Below are 11,888 nucleotides of genomic sequence, written 5' to 3' on the forward strand. Positions count from 1 at the left end.
TGTTAAGGGCTTTAATAGAGAAGGGCTTTATGTATGATTTAATCAGATGTTACTGTGTGAAAGGAGCAGGAATGGTTTTGTTTGTTGCATTAATAAATGGAATGATGAGAAAGATAAAAGGGAAAATCAAGAAGAAAACAGGTAAGTGAAGGAGTAAAAATGAAATTCAAAATTCCTCCAAAGAGAATTAGTTATAAGAAAATGTGGGCTTTTTTGGCTAAACCCAGTTGAGGTTCAGAGCTGTAAAGCACAAAATAGGGAAAGAACCCCTGGACTCATGCACTGAGTTTCAACTCCAGCTTGGTTGAGCCTCAGTTTCCCTCCCTGTAAAGGGGGAGGGATGTCTACTGCTCTGTGCTAAACAAAAAGTCCACCAGTGTTGTATCCTGCCCACTCCCATCCACAGCCATCCTATTTGACTTAGGATACCTATCTTTTCCATCTTTTCAAATACTTGGGATGCATTTTGTGATAACCCCAAGTGAACATCTATGTCTAACTCTGTCTTTAGAGAATATTATAGTTACTATGGGGCAGATATGGTTATGCTCATTTCACAGATTAGAAAATGTTGGCTCTGAGCAGGCCTAGAACCCGAGGTTCCATGGTGGAAGTGCTGAGGCAGCCTAGGAGCTAGCTCTTCAAATTCACTCTACTTCACAGTTCTGCATTGTTTTTCTCTCTCCTCTGTTGGGCCTTTCCTCAGCCTCCCTCTAATTTATACTTGTCAAATTCTGCCTTTTTCTCAAACTCCATCTCAAGTCCACTAACTCCATGAACACTTCTGAAATCACCTATAAAGGTTGATGGCTCTCTCTTCTCTGAGCTCTTATGAAACTTGTCTGGCATTTAAAGCAATTAGGGGAAAAAGCACGAGTGTTCCCAGAAAAGGGTGTGGGGCCAATGTAGATCTATATTTTAAACCTTTTTTATCATGAACCCATTAGGAAACACATTTTATATCACAAACTAGTGTATACAGTACACACACACTTAAAACAAGTTTCATGAAATAGTGTTTACTTCTAATTCTTCAGTGCCCTATCATATTTTCTCTAGCCTGCTTTCATTTATTTAAAAAGTGCTGGTTGGAAACCTACTAAAATGATTTTGAGAAGCACTAATGAGTCCCGAGCAGCAGTTTGGAAAACTCAGTTTAAATGTAATCTGCCTTTTCCAAATGGCGTAGACAACATTTTCAAAGACTTGACTAAGACTGAGCTGGCAAGAAAACTTGTGTTCCTCACAGGAACACAGACAGTCCTCACAATGAGGCCAGAACGAAGGGCTTCAGCTGGAGAGTATCAGCTTCACCTTGCTTGAAGATAAAGGATAGCAATTATTTCTCCAGCTTATTGATGAATACCTGCCAAATAAAAACTGCATATGTTTAAGGTGTACAGTGTAATGTTTGATGGATGTGTACACTATGAGTTGATTGATACAATCAAGCTAGCTGACAGATCCATCATCTCACATAGTTAAAATCTTTGTGTGATAAGAACACTTAAGATCTACTGTCTTAACACATTTCAAGTCCACAGCACAGCATTATTAACTACAGTCATGGTGCTGTTCATCCAATCTCCAGAACTTCTCAGCTTGCAGAATGGAAACTTTGCACCCCATTTCTCCCAACCTCAGTCCTTGGTACCACCATTCTCTTCTCTGCTTTTATGAGTTTGACTTTTTAAGATTCCACATATAGGTGAGATCACGCAATGGTAGAGATCCTTGATGGGCTGGTTGGTGGAGGACTGGGGTACATCCATTTCACAGTAGGTCATCTTCAAGAGTGGGGTTTGTGGGTGCCAGAGATCTGGGGAGGAAGGTTTCTCAATAAGACATATCTATAGACTGAGAAGAAACTTATCTATGCACCCTTAACTTAAATATAGTGAGAAATCAGCTAGAATTTTAAAATAATAAAAAATGTAATAAAATTATTTGCTTATATCTGCATAGTGTATCTGAAGGCCTTCAGGCCTGTACATCTGTCACTGAATTTGGCACTATCTCAACTTAATGAAGTACTTGATGTTTGCAAAGTGCTTGTACAACTACTAATGAACATATTGCTCTTCTGAACATTTCAGTTTAGGGAAGACCTGAGGACTTCAGACTAAGAGTAAAGAAAACACACACACACACACACACACACACACACACACACACACACACACATACAAGAATGGAAGAAGAATTGGTCAAGCTAAAGACCAGATTGTGCTGCTGGAGTTGTTTAAGGTGTGAGTAACTGCTTCTGAGTAGGGCCCCTCTTGCTTTGACACCCAGAGTCTCCCGCACTGGCATGCTGCTCTTGGGAGCTGCAGACATGATCTGTGTCTACATGAAGCAGGTGAGGGAAAGATAAAGGGCTCAGTGTCTGAAATCCAAGTGCTGGGCAGTAGTGAGGGTTGTGGGAAGAGTTGTCCGTGGTTGCTGGGAAAGGGAGACAGCAGTCACTGTCTTTCTGTTTCAGCTATTACAGACATGGTAGAGGACTAGGGCTGGACTTGCTTAGGAGCCAGAATTTATAAGTGGAAATCAACTCTGGCCAAGTTTACAGGCAATAGGTCAGTAAAATACAACACGTTGGTGGATTTCAAGGAATTCCAAGGAAACTGCTTCAAGGGATGTCAAAGGCAATGGTTTGAGGATGTGTCTGTTTCCTCTGGAAAAAGCTTAGCTCTCTTGTGCTTCTATCCTCTATATTGGCCACTTTCAACCTCTCCCATGTCAGGGCACACATAAACTAATTACTAAAATTCTGCGACACACCAAAACTATATATTTTTGCTGATCTGACAAAAAATAAGCATAATTTTGATTCATTCACACCATACAGCTCTTGTTGTGTTGGCTGTTGTCATTTTTTTTATTTGACAATCTAATGAAAAAGAAGTCAGTGCTCCTGATTAAATAGTCAGGCATTTCATGTTTTAAAAATTCTTGTGGCACACTGCTTGAAAATCACTGGCCCACAGCATCAGCTACCACTAGCAAGGCTGTCCCAGAAGGCTGAGCAGGGCCTGCAGGCTGGTGGCATTTAGTTTATCAGTTTAGCAACAACAACAACAAAAAACAAACAAACAAACAAAAAACAGCTTTTTCTTTGAATGTGAACTTGAATTCAACATTTCTGTTAGATTAGTTAAAACCTCTGTCAGAAATTCTCCTGCTTCCGACCATGAATAGCTAACTGAAATACCAGAGCTGAGTTGAAGGACTGAGTTGGCTTTTTAACTAGAAAACACCTGGTAGTCCCTAACAATTACATCACTGGGTCATTTTTGTTAGTGGAAGTTAAGAACCAATGTGTTAATGAAATGACACATTTATATTTTAACACATTTATATTTTGAGACACATATTGAGTGGTCCAAAATTTCTTTCATGAAAGAATGAGAACATTCCTGTCCTCGTTTTTGTCCATAGAAAACTGGTGGGTGTGTTTTGGAGCTGCTCTCCAAAATTCTTTTAGATTTTATTGTTCTCCCTGACACACTACCTTCCACACGCTGTGCATTATCTTATGAGAACAAGCCTCCTGCTTGCAGTAAGACTAGACACATGTAGCCCTGCCCAGTTGTCTCATGAAAACTCTCCAGTTTCACTTTCCACTCTAAAGCTCTCACTATTTTCCAAACACCCTACACCCTGACAATGCCTTTTCCTGCCCTGTTTCCTTTGCCAGAAAGCCCTTCACATCCTCAGCCCAGCTCCTTACAGATTCTTACTTTTATCCCCTTTTCCTAAGTTATTTCTGTGTGGTCTCCTTCATTCTCCAAAGCTGGTTAGCTGGCTATACTCCCCCGTGGCTTCTGTAACACCTTTGCTCATAACTTTAATATAGTTCTTGACATTGGGGGCTGCTATCTCTACCTCATTAGGGTGCTGGCATCTTGAGGGGGGCCACATATCTCTGTGGCTTCAGAAGATTCTAGAAGACACACTTATATTTTGTGTGTTTCTATGAGTGTGGTGGGGAGTAGGAAAACTAAATTCAGTTAAAATTATTGAAGAAAATTGAAACAAATACTGTTTTTCAGGGAAAGAGATATTAAAATGCAGTGCAATGCTAGAAGCATTAAATACATAGGTTCCTGATGAGTGACTGCCACGCCAGATAAATCAGATTTGTGACAAAAAAGAAACTAAAGGCTCCTTAGCCTCTGACATATTTCTCTTCCTTTTGCCATTTGAGCCACCAAACAAAAATATAAAATTAATGCCAGTAAAAGAGAATGTTGACTACCCCAGGTATAGGGAATGAACTCTGTCCTTTGCTTCGAAGGCTGACTGCACAGTTCTCTGGAGATGACCCTTTTCTCTTCGTCCTTCCAATTCTGAACTACACAGGCTATCGCAGCTGTTCACGACACTCTTTCATGGGCCTTTCTCCAGGTTCCCCCTCTGCTCAGAATGCTCAGCGTCCCTCTCCACTGTTTAATTCACATTAGGAAACCCCCACTCCTGCACAGACTCTCCCACAGGACTAGAACAGTACATGCTTCTCCAACAATCTCCCCTCCATTAACCATCAGCACACTTGCCTCTGCCCACTCTTATTTGTGAGCTGGTTTTATATACGTTGAGACTGTGTCATCACCATATCTACCTTGTGCAGTGAACTTTAATTAGGGCAGAGCCACGGCTGCCCACATGCTTTGTGTTGTGTCAACCACAGCTTTACATGCAGGCAAGGGCTAGATACTGAGGCCCATGAAACACACCTGCTTCAGGCCCTCCCGGTGATCCATGGAGGCCTGCAGCCATGACTCATGCCGCAGTGTGTCTCTGGTAGCTCGTGAATTTGTTAGCAGCTTGTAAATGACTTGGCTCCTACAGTTGAGAAAGAGTGACCAAACAGCCATTTAAATTAAAACCAACCAACCAAACAAACAAACAAACAAACAAAACAAACCCTTATCTCCAGGGGAAGAAATAGTAAAACCGAATTTAAAACTGGCAACATTGAGGTAATACATATATTTTTGTCCGTCCTTTTCTTTTTTCCTCTAATAAAAATCACTCAATACTGACCCAGAAATCTTCAAATATAACATCATACTTCTGTTATACCTCCTGCTGCTACTGAAAGTAAAACACACCCTCCCTATGACTGGTGAAGCTTCTGAAGCCATCACATAGAACTACCAATTGTATGCCACTTACAATATCACACATATTGACACTACCAGAAATCAGTGGATGGACCACTGAACCAAGCCTGTTGGATTTGCCAGGCGGACACAGATTGCTTTTTGTTGGTTATGAATGCTGGCCCCCGTGTATCAGTTACCTTGGATGCACCTTTTCCTTATTTGGGCTCAGTTGCGTCATTTGTAAAACAGAGATCACAGACCCAACATTCCTCATTCCTCAGAGTTTTTGTGAAGTAAACTCATCATTCACAAGGCCACAGTCGTACCCCAATAGATAACTCATTGATGCTTCAGCCAGTCGAATTAGAAATAACTGCAATGCTGTGATCATCATCTAAAATGGAAATTACTGCTCACAATATTCATACCTATAATTTAAAATAACTGTGACTGTGTGGGATGTAATGATTTCTGTCAATTTTTAGAAGGGGAAGAATTATTCCCCCCTTTTTAAAAACAACAGTGCCATTTCATTTAAATTCATTAAACACTTGGGCCCAAGTTTCATTTTAAATTGCCCCGATGTTCATGTTTACTGTTCCTGGAATGCAGCCCAGCCTGTTACCCTTTGGCACAGGAGAAACTGGTACCTGCCCCTTGCTTATCAGACTAATGGGGACTCAAGGCTGCAGCACCATGCATGCTGCATGGCCTGCATCCCACTGGTCCAACTCCGTGCACACTTCATGCCAGATCACTGGCAGGAAGGAAGTTCATCCACGTGGCTTCATGGAATTCTGTTACTGTGTCAACTTGCCAATCCATTGTTATTTTTGCACTTTATTCACACTTGTGTAAAATGTTGGCAACCACATGATAAGTCCTTATTTTCAGTTCATATCAGCATACAGGAAGTGCTAAAAATTATTTTAGGTTGCCCTTTTTATTTTGGCAAAGGTCATTCTTATCTGGTGTCATTCACATGTGTAAGACCAATGTACACACAATGAATAAAGAGAGAGATGATAAACAATGGAATGGAAGGAAGCAGACAGCCAACCAGGGTCATTAGTTATTGTGAACAACATAAGATTCCCACACCAGCTATAACTCTGCCAGGCTAAACAAATCATTTGCCTGATGACTAAAAATCTGAATAAAAGGGCATCAATTTCTACTCCTAGCCTCCTATTATAAAAGACTTTTAGTAAGGATGGCAGGTGCCTCTAAAATTTTGAGTTTTTATATTAATAAAACAAACACATGATAGGTGAGAGAAGATGCATTCAAAATCACCCAGACAGAGAGCAGCTTCTAAGCCAGAGCCAAGCTTGAATGTACCAATGAAACCTAAGGAAGGATGGACCAACCGTTGGAGTTCAGGGATATGGATGTCCCTGCCTAGGGAGAGGGACACTGAAGCTGCGGAGGGTGGATGTCTACATGGAGTGTGCCCTTTGAGTGCCAAAGGGCAACCGGGGTAAAAACACTAAGATTATATCTAGTCTGCCTTGCTCTGCTTTCACACTCATTTAGCAACCTCAGATAATCAATGGGATTTTTCAGCTACATCAATGTCTAGAATGAAGGTGCTCTGGATAGCAAATATTGTTTGCTTCATTCATTCATTCATTCATTCATTCAAAAAAACATTTATTGAGTGTTCACCATGTGCCAACAATTGTTCTATGTCTTGAGGACACACCAATGAATGAACACAAGCCCAAATCCCTGTTTCCAGAAAGCCTATATCCTGGTTAGAGGAGATTATTAAAACAAATAATATTGTGTCAGATGGTGATAACTGTTATGGTGAAAAATGAAGCAGGGGAAGGGTAAAGAGTGCTCCTGTTGGGACTGCTAATTTAAGTATGGAGCCAGGAGGGTCTCACTGACAAGTTGAACGGAAGAAGTGTAGAAGGAGGTATGTGACTGTCTGAGGGAAGAGCCAGTGCAAAGGCCTGGAAGCAGGGTTGTACTTGGTGTGTCTCAGGAAGGCCAGGGAGCGAGAGCAAGAAAGGGGGTTGGAGGGACAGTAGGGACCACATTGGAACCCGAACCTCCCCATGGTTGGACATGGGAATATATATGATTTAGGAATCCAGTGTCTGGTTTACACTGTGCCTCCTTTAGTTCGGTTAGTGTCATCTCTATAAAACTAAGCCATTCTTGGAGTCTTTGGCATATTAACTTTCTGCCCCTGAAAAATCAAGGACCTGACTTAAGAACTTGGGGCTACTTTATGGTGTTCTTGTGGTGACCAACAATGACCCCAACTTTATCACTTTATAGATCTTCAGAAGTGTTTGAGATGTGAGCTCTGCACTGCACATGCGATCAGTCCTGATTATTCATTGATGTAAGGTGACTTTCTGAACATGCAGGGTGGGGTTTACATGTAGATAGGGTATCATGGACCTAGAGATATCATGATTAAGTTCATTTAAGTGCACTAATGGACTTTAAAATGAAACAAATATGAGCTTGAATCTCGGAACTGACACGAGCTATGGACCTTTAAGAAAGTTAATTCTTTGAAGATTTGCTTCTTTCACCATCAAAAGGGTGCTTGTAAGAATTAAATAAAACAAAGAGTGATTATGAGAATTAAGTGAAATAATGACCCCAATGGCAGGTGCTGGTGCTCAGTAACCGTTCCCTTTCTCCTCTCCCCTTTTTCAATGTCTCATTTGCACTGCAAGCCTCAGGACTGCTGCTTACATTGAATAACGTTGAAATCTTAATCAATCATCAATTTTGGCCCCATAGGCTTTCAACAGAGCTCTGGAACAGGGAGCCAGGTTGGTTCAGTAGAGGCCAACACAAACAGCAGTCTGTTTGTGCTACCTTATACTCTACTGAGCTGTGGAGGTGAAATGAACAGTAAGTGTAAAACACTCCACATAGTACTTATCCACTCTCCAACCTCATCAAATGTTAATTTTTATTACTTTTATTCTCCTGTAGTTTTGGGAAATTGTTATGGAAGTGTACATGTATATTAATCATGCTATGAAGAAGTAAAAAACAAAACTAGGTGAGCAACAGTGGCTTGTTTTTTTTATTATGATGGTGAATTTAGACAGTCTTTTTCTATTCTTGGATCTGAATATTAGACATACATTGACTGTGAATTGAGTACTGTGATTGTTAGTTTTAGGTATCAACTTGGCTTGACTACCCAGTTACTAAATCAGATCTTAATCTGGGTGAGAATTCTGTAGTTGAGCTTACATCTGCCATCAGCCCACTTTAAGTAGAAAAGATATCTTCTGTAATGTGGGTGGCCTCATCCAATCAGACAGGAGGCCTTTAAAGCATAACTGAGGTTTCCCTGAGGAAGAAGCTCTGCCTCAAGTCTGCAGCATTAGGTCCTGACCAACAAATGCCAGCCTGCTGACCCGCCCTACAGATTCTGCACTGGCCAGCTCCACGATCACAGGCCAATTCCTTGAAAAAAATAAAACCTTTTTGCATGTATGTATGGGTATATGTATATATGCATGTTTTGTATATATGTGTGTATAGGTGTGTACATATGCATATATATGCTTGCATGTATGTATTTGCATATATGTAGCTTCTATCAGCTCTGTTTGATACAGGTGCATATGAAGACTTATTTATTCTTCTTTTTCTTGTCAGTAATTGTTATGATGCCTCACTTACATGATGTAATTATACTGAAATGAAACTTGAGCAGCTCCAAACTGCATAATCAATTTCTTTCAGCCTCACAACAATTTTTTTGTCTGGGCCAGGCAACCTGACCCTGGGGTGGGAGGGTCATCCCTCCACAGGGGGGGGCAGCATAGCCTACCTGTGAGGTTCATAGGACACATCACTTAAGTTCTAAGTGGGCAATAATATACCAACACAATGCCAGGTGGATCATTTGTCTCTAAAATTACAACTATATCAAGAGGTTACCAAGTGGAAACGTGTGTTTGATCCTCTCCGGGCTGCATTCGGAGCTTTGTTAGGATGTTAGTAGGCTGTTGTCTAAGTAAAGACACATTTGTTTAATGAGATAGCACTGCACTTTCTAGAATGAGTGCACAGGAGGACAATTACCATGAGAACAGATGTCACTGAGAGTGTAAATCTGCTTTGATTTGTTGCTAGTCTGTCCACAATGATATGGAAATAAACCCCTGCTGAAAAGTGAGATAAGAACTAGGCATCTGAATTTAGTGTCATTGCTCTCAGTTTAACATTTGGGTGGGTTCCCACTTTCATTTTCTGTTAAAGTCACTTTTCCCCTTTATTTCTTTCCTTCGTTATAAAGCCTTCCTCACAGCACAGTCAGAATTTGAACAAAAACATATTTTATCTCATTTCCAAGTTACCAATTTCTTATTATACATATTGTCATAATCAAGCAGCCTTTATGTGTATTCTTTAGTCATATTTTTTTAAACTTTGTACAAATTTGATTATCAGATACTTTAAATAAGGGCAGGGGAAATTATGTTTCCAGAAGAGAAATCAACCAGGCATATAACCTAGCATAACCTTGTAAGAACCAGCTTCCACTGGGAAGGCCTTGGGTAGTTGATGAGATATCAGAACCTCCAAATGATAGTTGATGGCCAAAAGGGACTGCTGTTAAGGTGGAAGCAACCTGCATTGTCCATAAAAGCTCAAGATTGAGCAAGGCAAGATACCTGAGCACAGATAACAGAACTATGGAAAAATAAAACCACATCCTCAGAAAACCTCTACTTTCCACATCCCCATTTTGTAATTCTTGGAATGTTCTACTTTTTCAGAATTATTTTCTAATTCTCACCTTGTTTTATTTTTGCTTGTCTCTGCAATTTCAACTGGCTTCTCTTTCTTCATTCTTACTTGTTTTCTACACAGTCATTCCTCTAAGTTGCTTTCCTTTCCTTTCTACTGTGAATTTTCTGTATTTCTCTTGCCTCCTCTCCCTGTTCCATTTTTATCTATTTTTCATATTATTCTTTGAATTTCTTTTCTCTGTTCTTAATTCTTCTTCCTCTCTCACTGATCTCTTGTGGCTTTAATCATTGCTGAGTTGCTTTAAAATCACCCAGTGATTGACATTTTCTCCCTGGAAGAGGAGGGATTTGTGACCATGGGAAACTAATTATAAAGACCCAACACATTCAGTTTTCAGTGCAGTCCTTGCCTTTTGTCAGCAGTGCTTTTGCATGGAATTAGAGATGGATTGCTTCCTGCAGCTCACACTGGCAGGGGCTCTCAGGCCTGGCTCAGCCCTGTGAGTGACCTAGCAGATATATTTGAGCTACTGTGTTTACACTGATTTCTACAATTTTAAAATTGCCCTTCACTGGGAAAAGTTTACTCAAGTCTGCCTGGAAAATCATGTAGTGCTATTTTATAATGACCAGAAGTATTTTTCTCCTTGGCCCATCCATTGTCCTGCCCACTCCATTATTTACTGCATTGACGAAAGCACTCGAGTGGGTTTCTGGAAGAAGGGGAAGGAGCTTTATCTGGTCTCTGTCAAACTGGACAACAGGTAAGATCTTCACAGAGGGAAAGACAATAAAACAGATTGGTCCTCAGGACTCCATGATTTTATCATCTGACTAGGAAAAACTGGACTCAGAGATTTCACTTTAGCCTCTTGCAACACCTAAATATAGACCATACAGCTTTTCCATTTCTGAAATTACTGCTTCTGGTAAATTTAGTGGTGAATTCACTTTACATTTTTCTGTATTTCTGGGGGAGCAGGAGTGTACATCTCACTGGTAAGTGTTGGATTAACCTCTGCGGGCAGCAGCCCTGGGTCATCTTTGTCAAAGGATACCTGTGGTCAAAGCCATATCACGTTCAGAAGAGCCAAGCACTCTCTGCTTTTGTTGTGCTTTTATCCAATTTACTTCCTTCCTGGGGATAGACAATAAAAAAAAGGCATTGAAGAGAGAGAACAAAATGGCGGTGGAATAGGCAGATGTGTCCTGATCCTTGTCCAGGTGGAAATAGAGGGAACAGCTGAAATGAGAGGAATCCAGCCCGAATTGGTGAAGGAGACGTGGCTGGTGAGACAGTTTGCAGCTGGGAAGGGCAGAGATCTCCTGGAAAAAGGTAAAACAAGGATCTGGGCAATAGAATCTGCTGGATCTCTAAGACCAGAAGGTCAGGGGAAAACTACACAGTGCCAAGCCGCATCCCTGAGGACAGGCAAAGCGTCTGACTGTGAGAAAAAGGGTCCACGGGACTGCAGGAGGTAGTACATTTTAGACCTTGGAGTCTGATTTGGGATCTGAGCTCAAAGGCAGCCCTGAAGAGCTAACTGCCCGACCACGCAATGCCGGCAAGAGAGGAGCTGGTAAAGACATGGTCCCTCCGTCTTCTACTGAGGCCTGCGTCTTTCTCCACTGAACCTAGTTCGTAGGACCTTTCACTTACCCATGGCTGAGGTGCAGGAGAAGGGGTGGAGTTGTAGAATCTAGGGAGAGTAGGTAGCGAACAGGTCCAGGAGAAGTGGAAGCGTGTCTGGTGCTGACTCACATGGGATCCCCGGTCGCCATTTTCTCCTGAGAAATAGCCCCTTCCTCCAGTCTCCAGGCAACCAATATAGCCACACTCTGATTCCACCCTGATTATAACCATAGAATCTGAATACTCCCTGAGGCCAGAGGAACTGCCCAAAGAAAAACCTTTAGCAGCTAGGCACCTCAATTACACAGTTATACTGCCAGTGCTCTCCGGAGTGCTTCAGTGTGCCTTGCTGGCAAACTTACCACAGGTGCTCCTGTGAGCTGCCACTGGGAGTAAGCGCCT

General features: G+C 41.4%; 1 long non-coding RNA gene across 1 annotated transcript; it reads right to left on the reverse strand.

Moving 5' to 3' along the window:
* Positions 1-1,029: 1,029 nt before the first annotated feature.
* On the reverse strand, positions 1,030-11,632 carry LOC129148623 (uncharacterized). Its single transcript, XR_008555622.1, has 4 exons — positions 11,514-11,632; positions 10,912-10,991; positions 9,901-10,185; positions 1,030-1,819 (listed from the first exon to the last, which is right to left on the reverse strand). It is a non-coding gene; the product is annotated as an uncharacterized LOC129148623 (long non-coding RNA).
* Between the last annotated feature and the right edge of the window lie 256 nt (positions 11,633-11,888).

This window comes from Eptesicus fuscus, chromosome 3 (genome assembly GCF_027574615.1).
Source record: "Eptesicus fuscus isolate TK198812 chromosome 3, DD_ASM_mEF_20220401, whole genome shotgun sequence".
NCBI classification, from domain to species: domain Eukaryota; kingdom Metazoa; phylum Chordata; class Mammalia; order Chiroptera; family Vespertilionidae; genus Eptesicus; species Eptesicus fuscus.